We start from the raw sequence: 17,027 nt of genomic DNA, 5'->3' as shown, positions 1-17,027 counted from the left end.
TTGTCTGAGGAGGCTTTACAAATAGCTGAGGAAAGAAGAGAAGCAAAAGGCAAGGGTAGAGAGTGCAGAGTTCCAGAGAACAGCACGGGGAAATGCAAAGGCCTTCTTAAATGATCAGAGCAAAGAAATAGAGGAAAACAACAGACTGGGAAAGACTAGAGATCTCTTCAAGAAAGTTGGAAATATCAAGGAAATATTTCATGCAAGGATGGGCACAATAAAGGACATAAATGGTAAGGACCTAACAGAAGCCGAAGAGATTAAGAAAAGGTGGCAAGAATATATAGAAGAACTATACAAAAAGGGTCTTTATGGCCCAAATAACCATGATGGTGTGGTCACTCACCTAGAGCTGGACATCCTGGAGTGTGAAGTAAAGAACTGAACATCCTGGGTCTTAGGAAGCATTACTATGAACAAAACTAGAGGAGGTGACTGATTCCAGCTGAGCTATTTAAAATCCTAAAAGATGATGCTGTTTCAAGTGCTGTGCTCACTATGTCAGCAAATTAGGAAAACTCAGCAGTGGCCACAGGACTGGGAAAGTCAGTTTTCTTTCCAGTCCCAAAGAAGAGCAATGCCAAAGAATGTTGAGACTACCATACAATTGCACTCATTTCACATGCTAGCAGGGCCTCCCTGGTAGGTCAGCTGATAAAGAATCTGCCTGCAATGCAGGAGACCCTGTTTCTATTCCCGGGTCAGGAAGATCTGCTGGAGAAGGGAAAGGCTACCCACTCTAGTATTCTTGAACTTCCCTGGTGGCTCAGCTGGTAAAGAATCTGCCCGCAATGTGGGAGACCTGGGTTCGATCCCTGGGTTGGGAAGATACCCTGGAGAAGGGATAGGTTATCCACTCCAGTATTCTTGGGCTTCCCTGGTGACTCAGCTGGTATAGAATCCACCTGCAATGTGGGAGACCTGGGTTCGATCTCTGGGTTGGGAGGATCCCCTGGAGAAGGGAAAGGCTACCTATTCCAGTATTCTGGCCTGGAAAATTCCATGGGCTGTATAATCTGTTGTGTCACAAAGAGTCAGATGTGACTGAGCAATTTTCACTTTCACTTTTTCACATGCTAGCAAGGTTATGCTCAAAATCCTTCAAGCTAGGCTTCAGCAGTTCATGAACCAAGAACTTCCAGGTGCACATGCTGGGTTTCAAAGAGGCAGAGGAACCAGAGATCAAATTGTCAACATCTGTTGGATCATAGAAAAAGCAACAGAATTCCAGAAAAAAACATCTGCTTCATTGACTATATTAAAGCCTTTGACTGTGTGGATCACAACAAACTGTGGAAATTTTTTAAAGAGATGGGAATACCAGACCACCTTACCTGTCTCCTGAGAAGCTGGTATGCAGATCAGAAAGCAACAGAACCTGACATGGAACAACAGACTGGTTCAAAATTGGGAAAGAAATACACTAAGGCTGCATACTGTCACCCTGCTTATTTAACTTCTGGGCAGAAATACATCATGTGAAATGCTGGGCTCAGTGAATCACAAGCTGTAATTAAGATTGCTAGGAGAAACATCAACAACCTCAAATATGCAGATGGTACCACTCTAATGGCAGAAAGTGAAGAGTAACTAAAGAACTTCTTGATGTAGGTGAAAGAGGAGGGAGAAAAAGCTGGCTTGAAACTCAACATTAAAAAAAAGATCATGGCATCTGGTTCCATCACTTAATGGCAAATAGAAGGGGCAAAGTGGAAGCAATGACAGATTTTTACTTTGCTGGGCTCCCAAATCACGGCAGACCCCCAAATCACTCCAAATGATTGCAGCCATGAACTGAAAGACACTTGTTCCTTAAGGAAAGCTATGACAAACCTAGATAGCATATTAAGAAGCATTAGCATCACTTTGTCAGCAAAGATCCATACAATCAAAGCCATGGTTTTTCCAGTAGTTGTTCTTCATTTGTACAGTATTTCTCTGCCTTTTTCATTATTATTTTTTTAAAACCTATTGTCTTTGAGGTCTCCTTTTTCAGGCTTCAAGGTTTAATTCTTTCTTCCTTTTGTTTTCTGCTGAAAAATTGATGCTTTCAAACTGTGGTGCTGGAGAAGACTCTTGAGAGTCCCTTGGACTACAAGGAGATCAAACCTGTCAATCCTAAAGGAAATCAGTCCTGAATATTCATTGAGAGGACTGATTCTGAAGCTGAAGTTCCAAAACGTTGGTCACCTGATGCAAAGAGCTAACTCATTGGAAAAGACCCTGATGCTGGAGAAGAATTAAGGGCAGGAGGAGAAGGGAGTGGCAGAGGAGCAGATGGTTGGATGGCATCACTCTCTCAATGGACATGGATTTGAGCAAACTCTGGGAGATAGTGGAAGACAGAGGAGCTTGGCATGCTGCAGTTCATGGGGTTGAAAAAAGTCAAATATGACTTCGTGACTGAACAACAATAGTATATATATATTTTAAATAATATATAAGTACACATAAAGTGGGGGTGGTTTAGTTGCTAAGTCATGTCTGACTCTTGTGATCTCATGGTTGGTAGCCCACCAGGCTCCTCTGGCCATCGGATTTTCCAGGCAAGAATACCGGAGAGGGTTGCCATTTCCTTCTCCAAGGGATCTTCCTGACATAGGAATTGAACCCGGGTCTCCTTCATTGCAGGCAGATTCTTTACTGACTAACCTACCAGGGTATTCTCTATATTTAAAGTACATAGTTTTTATATAAACTCATAAGCTGCTAGCTGCCTCCTTGTTGCTCCCTAAAATGGGATGTTTATGTCCTGTTGGACCGGTGTCTCCATTTCCTTCAAGATCACCAGAGAGGGACACTCATGGGCCCCACCTCCCTTTGACTTGGAGTTGCTATGCCTTCTGCTTGTCGCCCTGCGTAGCATCTTTAGATCTCCCTCCCAGATGGTGGAACTCAAATACATCCCATTTTGTGTTCTCCACTCTCTGCCACCACCATCCTCCCCACTCACTCTAGAATTTTAAGTTTTGAAGCAACTTTGAAAAAGAGTTATATTCTAGCTTCAAGTTGCCATCAGCTGGCAAGGCTCCACCCCACCTCACCAAATGCCTCCTGAGTCTGCACCCACCGTCCCTCTAGGAAAGGCAACCTTTGCTCCAACCCCACCTTCTGCACAGGGTTTGGGGGCGTACCTTCACCTCCTATATCCTAGAGATGGATCTTATCCCATCCTTTCCCCATAAGGGTTTCTAGTTCCCTGGGGAAAAAAATAATCATTGCACATGCCAACTAAAAGCACGCCCTCATTGGGTGCTCTGCTGCTGGCTTACTGGAGGAGAAGGGAGGGGCTGGGTCAGGGGACAGTGTGAGTGTGTGCAGTGGGCAGTGTGTCAGCGGGTGGGGTGAGAAGTAATAGTGATAGCATAGGAGTTGCAGAGAGCTGCATGGGGTTGGGGAAACACGTGGTGGATGAAGAATTATGAGGAGAGGGGTCTAAAGAGTTTCTTCTCATGATAACTGCACTTGCACGTCATAATCACTTAGGTCTCCCAGGCAGCCAGGTAGCTTAGCACGTGCTGTTGAATCACTATGGCTACAGGCATTTTCAAGTACAATTCTCTTGTTTTCCATAAATTGTAAGAGGCCCTGTTCATCTACTAAGAAACAGCATTTCATTTTGAGTGGTGGCCTAGTTCCTATGCACACAGCAGCTTTCCAATTTGACTTTAGGGTCAAGATGCTTTTCTGATTCATTTCACTGAGTAGACTTAAGTGCAAATTGAGCAGAGAAACCCATTTAAATATTGTACAATGTGAAAAGGGTGAATTCTATAACAGAAAAAGGAGTGGATTAGAGGAAAAGGAGGTCGATTGCCGAATTTGCCCTTGACATTGTTAAAGATGTGGTTTTCAGGGTTCTGGCATTTCTGTGAATGATTTGGAATTGAAGTTCCCCAGAGTGCCCCAACTTCCTCACAATAATTACATTAATGACACCAAGAGTGTTTTGAAAATCCTCAGGTGCCTCCACTGCATACATTTCAGTGCCACACAGTCCTATTTGCCCAGTATGCTTCCCTTGTAATAATTTGAGATGCTTCTCACTTACCTTGAGTAAATATCAAAGAGATCTTGATATCTATATCTGTCTCATGAAATATACATCCTCTCTAACTGTGCCCAAATGATTAATTTACTGCTATGTGATGATTAGCATAAAAATCTCATCACGACACGAGATAAATATGTTATCAACTAATTGCCATTCGAAGTGAAAAATGTTTTTGCATAGAAATTAATGATGCATGCTTACTTCTCAATTCTCAGTTAAACCAGAAAACCCAAGACTGTTTTTGAAGCAGAAAGGAATTACTTTTGAAGTCTTTCTTTCTTTCTTTCTTTTTTTTTTTTTTTTTTTTTTTTGCCTTTTTGCTTTCCCTTTAGATGATCTGCAGTTCAGTAACGGAATGGTGACAAGCATGGTTAATGGGGTTTTGTACACAAGATGAGACGGGTGAACTCAGTTCTCAGCAAATCAGGTCTTCCAACCAATCAATTACACCATTTCAGGTAAAGGTCTTTTCCGTGGATGTTAGAGCCTCCCCATGGTCCTGAAACTTGACAGAGAAACATTCATATATATGCAGCATATCCTAAATATGTCCAAGTTCCTTGGATGTTCTTATTTGATGTTATAAGAATCTGATGTTATTATCATTGGTGGCCATTCCAGATCGGCCCAAGCCACACATCAACGAGTCTGATGGCACCTCAGAAAGCCTCACTTTATCTTCCAGATTTAAAGAACATTTAGTTGTGACTCAGATCTTGATGATAAAGTCACACCCTATTCCAACTAGTTCTCTTAATTCTAAGGACCAACCAGTCTATCCTCAAGATTGTGAATGTTCCCATGTTCGCCTTGTCATCCAAATCATATCATGATTATCACTAATGCCCAGCCTGGGCCAGTTATGTTGCTGGGAACTTTAAGTGCATTTTCTCAGTGAACCCTCACCCAATGCAGTGAGGTCAGCTCTATTTTAATTCCCATTTTAGGGATGAGAAATCCTGGATATACAACTCACAATTGACTTTTCCAAGATCATGGAGCTGAAAAAATGTGGCTAACATCTAGAAAATGCAAACCCCAAAGTCCCACTCAGACAAACATAAACCGTCTGGATGGTGACCCCTCTAGACTTCACTACATGGACAGATCCAGTCTAACTGGTTTATTTTCATTTTGAGAACTAGAAAGTGGGGCTTGAACAGTGCCACGCTTTGGCCCAAGAAAGAGGGGCCCTGCATATCACAAACTCACACAAACAACAAATTTCTTGAGAGATATAAGGGTGTTCCTGTCACCAGCTATCTGACACTCAAGGCAGGCACAGCAAGACTCTTGGGTCTAAGCATCCACCTCCAGGCAACGCCGTGTTGGCTCCAAAGAATCACTGCCGCTCAAGTCCTGCCTTTGAGAGACAACTGTATCCAAATGCTGTGAACATAGATGCTGCCTCAGAGCAAGAGGAGGTGAGGAAACAAGTACCCCAGAAGAAAAGAAATTCTTTCACTTGTCAAATCTTTCCTCTCAGACAGCAAGAAGGCAATCAGTTCAGTTCAGTTCAGTCGCTCAGTCGTGTCCGACTCTTTGTGACCCCATGAATCACAGCACGCCAGGCCTCCCTGTCCATCACCAACTCCCGGAGTTCACTCAGACTCACGTCCATTGAGTCGGTGATGCCATCCAGCCATCTCATCCTCTGTCGTCCCCTTCTCCTCCTGCCCCCAACCCCTCCCAGCATCAGGGTCTTTTCCAAAGAGTCAACTCTTCGCATGAGGTGGCCAAAGTACTGGAGTTTCAGCTTTAGCATCATTCCTTCCAAAGAACACCCAGGGCTGATCTCCTTCAGAATGGACTGGTTGGATCTCCTTGCAGTCCAAGGGACTCTCAAGAGTCTTCTCCAACACCACAGTTCAAAAGCATCAATTCTTTGGTGCTCAGCCTTCTTCACAGTCCAACTCTCACATCCATACATGACCACAGGAAAAACCATAGCCTTGACTAGACAGACCTTTGTAGGCAAAGTAATGTCTCTGCTTTTGAATATGCTATGTAGGTAGGTCATAACCCTTCTTCCAAGGAGTAAGCGTCTTTTAATTTCATGGCTGCAATCACCATCTGCAGTGATTTTGGAGCCCCAAAAATAAAATCTGACACTGTTTCCACTGTTTCCCCATCTATTTGCCATGAAGTGATGGGACCAGATGCCATGATCTTCGTTTTCTGAATGTTGAGCTTTAAGCCAACTTTTTCACTCTCCTCTTTCACTTTCATCAAGAGATTTTTAGAAGGCAGTAGTTCTTGTATAATTAGGTGTTTCCCAGAAGTGTGGGGCACCCATTGTCTTGATTCTCATCATGTTCCAATCTGTGGTTCTGAAAGTACTCATGAATAAGCTGGGTATTCACAACAATTGTACATGGTGGCACATGGCATTATTTAATATTTTCAATGTTATTTAATATTAATATCCATTACTTAGATTAGCAACTTGATGGACATTTCATGCTAGAACTGCAAATAGTTTTATATTTGTAAAATTATCAACATTCCATAAACTTTGAAATTTAAAAAGAAAATGTTTTAATATTTTTATTTTAAAATTTTGATATTTATTCAGTATAATTTATATTTCTCTTTTACTTAACAGTTATTATTTTAAATTGTGGTAGAATATACATATATATTAAGGCCATCTAGTCAAACCTATGGTTTTTCCATAGTCATGTATGCGTGTGAGAGTTGGACATAAAGAAAGCTGAGCACTGAAGAACTGAGCTTTTGAACTGTGGTGCTGGAGAAGACTCTTGAGAGTCCCTTGGACTGCAAGGAGATCCAACCAGTCCATCCTAAAGGAAATCAGTCCTGAATATTCACTGAGGGGACTGATGCTGAAGCTGAAGCTCCAATACTTTGGCCACCTGATGTGAAGAACTGACTTACTGGAAAAGACCCTGATGCTGGGAAAGGTTGAAGGCAGGAGGAGAAGGGGACGACAAAGGATGAGATGGTTGGATGGCATCACCGACTCCATGGACATGAGTTTGAACAAGCTCTGGGAGTTGGTGATGGACAGGGAAGCCTGTGTGCTGCAGTCCATGGGGTCACAAAGAGTTGGACACAACTGAGCAACTGAACTGAACTGAACTGATACATAAGATGAAGTTCACAATCTTAATAATTTTGAAATGTACAATTCAGTGACATTAAGTACATCCACATTATTTTTGGCGATCATCATCATCATCCATCTCCAGGGCTCTTTTCATTTTGTAAGACAGTAACATCCATGACTGTCTGCCCCGAGCCCTTGGCAGCTACCTTCCTACTCTCCCTCTCCCTGGATCTGACTACTCTGCACTGCACTGTGCTTAGTCATTCAATCATGTCCAGCTCTTTGCGGCCCCATGAGCTGTAGCCCCCCAGGCTCCTCTGCCCTTGGAGATTCTCCAGGCAAGAATACTGGAGTGGGTGGCCATCCCCTTCTCCAGGGGATCTTCCGAACACAGGGATCAAACCCAGGTTTCCCGTATTGCAGGTGAATTCTTTACCAGCTGAGCCACCAGGGAAGCCCAAGAATAACGGAGTGGGTAGCCTATCCCTTCTCCAGGGGATCTTCCCGACTCAGTAACTGAACTGGGGTCTCCTGCATTGCAGGCAGATGCTTTATGAGCTGAGCTATCTAGGTCCCCTATATAAGTGAAATCATATCACATCTGTCCTGTGACTGGAGTTTCACTTTTCCTCAAGTTTCATCCATGATGTAGGATGTGTCAGAATTTCCTTCCTTTTTAAGGCTGAAAACTTTTTCATTATATCTCATACCACATTGTGTTTATCTATTTATCCATTGAAGTTAATCCATTCCTACCTAGATTGTTCCCACTTCTTGGCTATTGGTCATTTCTTATGAACATGAGTGTATAAATGTCTTTTCCAGATCCTGCTTAAATTCAGAAGTAAAATTGCTGGGTCATATGGCACCTCTATTTTCTGAAAAAACACAATACTGTTTTCTACAGTGCCTACACCATCTTACACTCTCACCAACAGTGCACAAGAGGTCTGATTTCTCTACTTCCTTATCAACACTCGTTATGTTCCTGTTTCTTCCCCTGTATTTTGGGGGATCTTTTTGTGGGGTGTTGTTTTTGTTTGTTTTTTGTAGCCCTCCTAATGCATGTGAAGTGGTATCTTATGGTCTTGATTTGCATTTCCCTACAGAGTAGTGATGCTGAGCATCTTTTCAGGTACTTGCTGGTTATTTGTATATATCTTCTTAGAGAAATATCTTCTCAAGTCCTCCCCCCACTTTTTAATCAGGTCATTTTTTGGTCACTGAGTTGCAGAAGTTCCTTATATATTCTGGATGTGTGTCCATGCTAAGTCACTTCAGTTGTGTCTGACTCTTCGGGACCCTATAGACTGCAGCCTTCCAGGCTCCTCTGTCCGTGGGATTCTCCAGGCAAGAGTACTTGAGTGAGTTGCCGTGCCCTCCTCCAGGGGATCTTCTTGACCTAGGGACTGAGCCTGCAGTTCTTACATTTCCTGCATTGGCAGGCAGCTTCTTTACCACTAGGGCCACCTGGGAAGCCGATATTCTGGATATTAGCCCCTTACCCTCACTTCATACTTTATCACTGGAGAAGGAAATGGCAACTCACTCCAGTGTTCTTACTTGGAGAATCCCATGGACAGAGGAGCCTGGCGGGCCATGGTCCATGGGGTCGCAGAGTCAGACAGGACTGAAGTGACTGAACACTAAGCACCAGCCCCTTACCAGAGATGTGATTTGAAAGTATTTTCTCTCATTCCATGAGTTACCATTTCACTCTGTTGATTGCATCCTTTGATGCAGAGGATTTTTTAATTTTTATGTGATTCTGTTTTACTTTCGTTGCCTGTCCCTGTGGCGTCTTATAAGCCACTGCCAAATCTAGTGTCATGAGGCTTTCCCCCTATGTTCTCCTCAGAGAATTTTATAGTTTTAACATTTACTTTTAGGCCTTTGATCCATTTTGTGTTAATTTTTGTATACGGTATAAGATGAAGATCCAACATCATTCTTTGGAATGTGGATATCCAGTGTTTTCAACAGCATTTATTGAAAAAAACTGTCTTTTCCCCATTGAATGGTCTTGGCACACTTCTCAAAAATAATTTGCCACATAAAATGAAGTATTCGTTTCTAAGGTCTTTCTTCTATTCCATTGATCTATATGTCTATCTTTATTACACACCACACTTACTATAACTTTATGAGTTTTAAAACAACAAGCATAAGACTTCCAACTTTGTTCTTTTTTAAGATTTTTTTTTTAACTATTTGAGATCCTTTGAGATTCCATATGAATTTTTGAATATATTTTCTATTTCTGCAAAGGTTCACTATTGGGCTTTTGATAGGATTGCATTGAATCTGTCAATCATTTTGAATAATACTGACATCTTAACAGTATTCAGTCTTCCAGTCTACAAATAAGGAATGCTGTCTTAGCTTGGGCTGCTATAACAACATACCTTGGATTGAGTAACTTACACAGCAGACATTTCTTTCTCATAGCTCTGGATGCTAGGAAGGCCAGGATCAAGGTGCCATCTGATTCATTTCTTGCTGAAGGCCCTCTTCCATACACAGTCACCTTCACAATATGTGCTCACATGATCTTTCCTTGGTGTGTGCTCATGGAGAGATCTCAGGCCTCTTCCTCTTTTTATGAGGGCAATAATCTCACCATGAGGGCCCCACCTTCATGGGCTAATCTAACCCTAATTATTCCCCAAAAGCCCTAATTCCAAATATCATCCATTGAAGACTAGAGCTTCAAAATATGGGTTTGGGGGGAACACAAACATTCAATACACAGCAAATGCCTTTATATCTATTTGTGACAATTTCTTTCAGCAACAATTTGTTGTTTTCAGTGTACAGAACTTTTACCTCTTTGGTTAAGTTTATTCCTAAGTATTTGATTCTTTTTGATGCTATTATAAATGGAATTGTTCTCTTAATTCCCTTTGCAAATGGTTCATTGTTAGTATAGAGAAATGAGGCTCATGGAACTTTCCTGGTGGTCCAGCGGTTAGGACTCCAAGCTCCCAGTGCAGGGGGCCTGGGTTTGATCCCTGGTTGGGGAACTAGATTCCACATGCCACAACTAAAGATCCTGCCTGCTGCAACTAAGATCCAGTGCAGCCAAATAAATACATAAAAATAAATGTTTAAAAAATGCAGCTGATTTGTATATGTTATCTTGTACACTGCAACTTCATTGAATTCGTTTATTGCTTCTAACAGTTTGTGGGATCTTTGGCGTTTTCTACATATATCATGTTATCTATGAAGAGAGATAATTTTACTTCTTCCTTTCCAATTTGAATGCTTTTTATCTTTTTCTTGGCTAGTTGCCCTGGCTTTAGTAGTTAACTTTCAACATTTTAGAAGAGCAGTCACTTTTCTGAAAATGTATACAAATATTTTAATTGCTTACTTTTACTTTAATTTACATTTTTATTAAATGTATTCAAATTTTCTAGACTTTGAACACAAGTGCATTTTATTTTTTCATCCTGTAGAACATTTTTTTCAGCAGAGTGCAAATTATGTGAAAATCTGGATTATAAGAACACAATTCATGATTTTGCTGAATTGAAGGCAATAAAAATACAGTTTTTTGAATACATGTATAATAAATTTCAAATTATATATGTCTAGCCCAATAACAGAACACCCAGGCATGGATGATAATTAAATTCAACCATTTTTTATATTTTTCTGACTTTTTGTCATTATGTGTGTATAGTTTTCAAAACAGGATGCTACAACACATTTAGTTTAAGAGTTTGATGGTTTCATTTATAATGCTTAAATATTAAGCATATCTAAAAGTTTCTCACAGTCAAGAAGCCCAAGAATAGCTAGCCCAAGCTGGCCTCCTGCTCTATGCTCTTCGCCCAGAGCCTCACAATGTTTGATGGGGGCTAACTTGGACTTGAAAGTGAGAATACAGTAGCCGTCTCATGGACGGAAGTCACTCTGATGCGGTAACTGCCTCTCTATACCACAGCCAGGATGATATTAAAGATTTATAAACCTGATTATGCACTCCGTTGCCTGGAGACCTCTGGTAACTCCTCTTTGCACTTGAGATAAAATTCACAGTATGGAGGCCTTGCGTGTCCTAGCCCCGCCATGTCTTCCTTCCCCATCTGTGCGCACGCTGCTTTTTCTCTCTTCACTCTGGCCTCGTTGCCTTTTATTCCGGTTCAGCCCACACAGCCCCACCCCCGGACCCCAAGACCTCTCCAGGCGCACTTCCTTCTCGTTGTGACGCCCTCCTCACCCCTTTCCTGTCTAGTTAACTCCTGCTTGTCCATTGGACTCTCCCTAAGATGCCTTCTTCCAAGAAGCCTCCTTTGACTCTTTGGACTAGGTAAATCCTAATAACAACAAAACTAAAAATTATTTTGATGAGCATATATAAACTTATTGACCGTTCACTCTCAAATAGGCCGAGACTTAAGCGCTTCACACGTATGCACCCTTTTCATTCTTCCAAAAGTCCTCCCCTCCATTTTTACAAAAAGAGAAACCAAGGCTTAGACAAGTTAAGTCACTTACCCACAGTCACATTATTAATGAGGTGAGGCAGGATTTTAATCAAGGCTGTCCAACCCCAGAGCTTATATATTTAATCTCAGTGGTTTTCTTTGTAAGGGCACTATTTTGTCACTCATTCCACATGTTTATTCTGTTGGGGGCCAGGTACTGAGAGCTACTGTGGGCAGAGTGAAGAGCAACAAGACAGATAAGGCTCCTGGACTCAGGGAGCTTTGTCCCACTGGGGGACTGAGGCCAGGAAAAGTAAGAGGAAACAAATGAACGAGATCATTCCTATGGAGGAATCAAACAGGTTCCATGAGAGAGAGTCAGTGAGGAGAGCCTGCTCCTGAGAGGATGGGCTCAGACGGTCTCTCTCAAAGAAGGGACATTTGAGCTGAGTCCTGAAAGGTGATAGGGCAGGGCTAGCTAATTGTCCACCAAAATCCGGTCTACCTTTTCTATAAGTGATAACAGACCCCTTAAATCTTTGCTAGAGTATATCCTACAACCCTCCTTGTGATTAGAGGTAGCTACATGATTATGTTCTGGCGAATGGCTTAAAACCAGAAGTAGCATGAGAAACTTCCAGAAAGTCTCCTGACAAGAGTTGGTGGAGGTGGGTGTGCCCTTCTCCTCCCATCCTTTTTCTTCTTGGAAGGTTGAAGCAGCAGCACCAGACTTGAACCACAAAGTGAACTTGGGAAGCACACTCAGCAGAGACGCAAACAGAAAGGACTATGGGTCCCTGAGACTGTGGAGTACCCTGTCGGGCCTGGGCTGACTCACTCAGATTAATTTTATGGCTATTGTACTTCCTACTGAAGTATGACTAGACTTCTTTATGATTCTGAAGATTTAATACTGCTCTTTGGGAAGTGTGGACCACAGACTTTATACAAAAGCTTTTAACCACTGTAGTGACTGACTAAACATCCTCAGGAAGTCACTATAGACCCCTTCAGCAGCTGCCCCTGACTCCCAGTCACAGGAAATGGCTGGTTTTCCTTTCTCTCTGGCTTGCCTTTGGAAGGCATCCAGAAGGCGTTTGGCATGCCGGAAGGGCCACCCACTTGATCAGATGGCACCTGTCAAACTGATAGATAAAAACTGTCAAAATGCAGATCTCTGAGAATTGCCTCCATGGCATATTTGCAATTTCACAAACACATTTCAAAGCTCAGATAAAGTTTTTGATGTCCCTGATCTTTGCACTTCCAAATGGTGGCTGAACAAACAGAAATCAGTCTTCTTTGAAAACCTTCAAAGTGGTGAAATTGCCTAAATCAGTTTGTGGATTATTCTCTGACTTCCAAAGGTCAAGGAAGGGTTTTTGTTTGTTCCTCCTTCCTGAAACATTTTCACATTCTCTCCTAGGTACTTTTGTTCTAGGAAATGGAAATCCATTATTTATCTGTTTGATACGCAAGTCTGAATTTCCAATAAGGCCTTGACCACCCTTTCCAAAAACTGAAAATGATTTTTTTCAGAAACAGTTGTATAAACATTCTATTAGGAAATAGTAAATAGAACTTTACCAGAATGGGGGTAAATGAGTAAGGGCAAGAACTGACTTTTTTGTCAACATAGTTAAAGCTCATGAAGTCACAAATGTGTTGTTACCCCCAGAAAATCCTGTGTAAAATCCAGATTTTATAAAATTCTGTGTGCTGAGGTTATTAGGCTACACTTTGTATGAACTAGGACTTGATCATGGTAGCAAGAGGGATATATGATCTTGTACTTGTTTTTCAAGAATTTTTAACTTGGTCATCAATGTGTAAGGGTGACCTTCACTGTAAGGATGACAGAATGGAAGTGACCATACATTGAGATGAGCTCAGAGGCTGAGCCTTGGAGTCTTCACTGTCATTATGACCCTCTTTACCAGGATTCTGTAGGTAGCTGACAGAAATATACTTTAACTTCACGCACTAAAAGGGGTGTGGGGGGGGGGGTGTGGGTATCAGATAGAATGCAAAGATACTGAGGTATGAGGTGAGCTCAAGGTCTTAGTATAGTGAAGCCTCAGGAATTGAACCAGAGTCTGACCCCTGCTTCGCAATAATTTCCAACCTTTTTCACCTTTCAACTATTAGACAAAACAATGATATTTCTATGGCCCCTGGGGATAAAATAATGAGAATACTTCACACAACAGGGAAGTGACTTACTCCTTGGCACTGATTAGCTGCCCAGATCCAGCCCTCTCTTTAGTCTTTCAGTTACCAAGTTCTTAGGAAACAATCAGGCTTCCCTTTTGGCTCACCTGGTAAAGAATCCGCCTGCAATGCAGGAGACCTGGGTTTGATCCCTGAGTTGGGAAGATCACCTGGAGAAGGGAAAGGTTACTCACTCCAGTATCCTGGCCTGGAGAATTCCATGGACTGTGTAGTCCATGGGGTCACAAAGAGTCAGACACGACTGAGCAACTTTCATTTTTCACTAGGAAACAGTCATGGCCAACATTTATAAAGTCCTGTTAAGGAAGGCACTGTTCTAAGCACTGTACACGGATTTCATTCATTCATGAAATCTTCACACAATCCTGTATGTTGGGTATTATATATTCCTACAATATAGACAAGAAAACTCAGAACTTAGAGGCTAAATCATGTGCCCAAGGTCACGTGGTCAGCAGTGGAAGCCATGTTGTAATTTACTTTGGCTGGAGTTTGCCCTTTACCCTAAACTAGGGTGCCTCTACTGGGCATCAAAGCTGTCTATAAAAGGAAATGAGTTGATTGGTTGAGCTTGAGTCAGGCACCCATCCCTGAACCAATCAGGGATAAGAAGGGCATAGGATCACACTGGAGAAAGCAACTTGGTGCCCCTACCACACCCAGGGAAGGATGCAGGAAGGGGCTAAACTTAGCTCAGGAGAGCTTTGCAGCTGCCCCTGAGGAACCTCTTCCTCTTCTCTTTCCTCCTCTCAGGGGCCCAAGGCCCCTTCAGTTCACAACACATTACTGTCATCGTGTTTCTCTTTCTTTATTTCATCGTATCCCTCTTCTCCCCTTTGTTCTCCACCTGTCCTCAAAGGCAGCCACTCTGTTTGATAGAAATCATTTCATTTATATGTGTTCTTATACCATACATATTGTTTTGTGTGCATGCATTTTTAATTTACATATATGACATCAGGGTATAGGGCCCATTCTTTGTCTTCCTTTTGCCATTCAGTCTTGTATTCAAAAGGTATATAAAAGGTTGCCAGGCTGCCAGCACACTGTTTCCGACAACAACACATACATATGGTCTGCACCATTTTACTATTCCCCCAACCCATGTCTGGCCCAGTCATGGACAAACGGGTTCTGTAGGTCAGTTCGCCCAACCTGGGAGCCCCCTCGTCTGGCGAGGCCCTTCCCTGCCTGCTGCAGAGTCCCTGCTCTGTGCCCTCACAGTGCCCCATGCTCGCCTCTGTCACGGCGGAGACCACAGAGCAGCTCAGCTAAAAGTGCAGAAATGGGGCCCAACTGCCTGGCTTCAGAATCCTGTCTTTTTCGCTTCAATCTATGTCACATAGCCTCTCACTCTGTCAGCAAAATGATAACCACAGCTACTCATGGGATTGTTGTAAAGATTAAATGAGAAAAATCTATGAAAAGTGCGAAGAACGGTGCCTGGTACAAATTAAGTGCTATTTGTGCATATTATAATAACATTTGTGACATGTTTTGGAAAGGTCTGTTTACATGTCTGTCGCCACCACCAGATTATGAAATCCTCAAGGGCAAGGACCTTGGATTTCGATCTTCTGTGTGCCAGAGGCCCACACATTACATCAACCCAGGGCAGGCTCGTTGGACACTCTGTCTTTCTCATCCTCTGGTTTGACATGGCTGCAGGCTTTGTATCTAGAAACCAACTGGGTTGAAGAGGGACTAGATAGAACAGATTGGAGATATGGCTTTAAAAGGGAGAATTTTCCTGGACTCTAAAGCTGTGTAATAGAAAATATAGCATAAGCTGCCACCAACAGCCAAGAAGGTCAGCAGGTCACCCAAGACTGGTCTCTAAAGGACATCCTTACCCAGGCTGCTGTATGAACTCGCCTGGAGCATGGCCAGAAACCAGTTCTTGGTCATAAGCCAACATTTTCCGGCTTTGTATATATTCACCTCAATGTCTTCATCTGTAAAATAGGACTGAGAGCCACTACTTCATTGAGTTGGCCTAGAATTATGTAAGGGAACCATTACCAACTGCTTAGAACCACGTCTGGCATGGCCTCAATTGGCAATAAATACTATCTCTTCTTAGTGTCATTATCACCAAATCAGTTGTTCTTACAGAGCTGGGAGATGCCACATTCATTTTTTATCTTGTTCCAGGATCTTGGAATTTTTGTTTATTTGTATGTTTGTTTTTGTATTCATTTACTTATTTGGCATTCTGGTGGGAACTGTGAACAGGTTGTCTGTTGGAAAGTTCTAGCCCTTTTCCCTTAGCCTCAATGTTTGTGCCCTTGAATTCACAGGTGGGTGATACAGCTTTCCATCTTAGAAATTGTCTTAATAACAATATCACTTTCTGGTTGAAAGTTCTCTGAAATCTCAGCTTCCAGCAACCCCTGGTCAGATATTCCCCAGAATATGGGAGGGCACCATTTACAATCACACAACACACTTAAATGGGAATGAACCTCATTCCTTCTGTTGTTAAAATAAACAAATAAATAAAGGGGAAAAACAATGAAATCAAACCGAGGTCCAGCAGAACTGTCCTCAGAGTAACAAAGGTTTTTGCCATGAGCTTTCTAAGCAACATTTAGCTGCTATTGGGCCACGGAAAGACTCTTTTTAACAATGCTTAATTTCATAGGTGGAAAGAAGCCTTCTGGTGAATTACTGGCTGCCCTACACTAGAGCCTTATCTGTAAGAACCATTAGCTACAAAAGAGAGGTTAATTATAAGGAGAACTCCATGGCCTGAGCTGAGGGGTTTTAGTGACGCCCAGCGAAGGGTCAATCAGGTGGCCACGGTTGGTGACAACGGTCCCCTCCCAGCAAAGGCTTCGCGGAGAGTCTGATGCCACATGCAGCCTTCGGGCCTGTGCGCGGGCCTGGAGGCCTGGTCGTGTTTGGGTTCATTAGCTGTGGGGACCGTTGCCCACAGGGATCATTAACTACTGGTAGGGGGAAGGGGGCAGGAGCAAGCTGAGCAGAATTTCTCATTTTATAAAATGAGGATCTTGGTAAAACTCTGAGCAGACCTTGCCCCGGGGGCCGGCTCCCTGGTCCCTGGGATCAGTAAGTTGATGGAGACAGCTTTTTCAAGATCTTCCTCCCCACTCTCCTCTGTGCCCGGTGCTTCTGCCTTCAGCTGTGCCTGAAAACACACTCAGGTGGGAAGCACTTATTTCCAAGAAACTGCATGAGACATTTTCTTTCAGAAGCCCTTGGAAACTAAATT

This window comes from Budorcas taxicolor, chromosome 14 (genome assembly GCF_023091745.1).
Source record: "Budorcas taxicolor isolate Tak-1 chromosome 14, Takin1.1, whole genome shotgun sequence".
Lineage (NCBI taxonomy): Eukaryota > Metazoa > Chordata > Mammalia > Artiodactyla > Bovidae > Budorcas > Budorcas taxicolor.
This window is presented reverse-complemented; position numbering follows the sequence as displayed.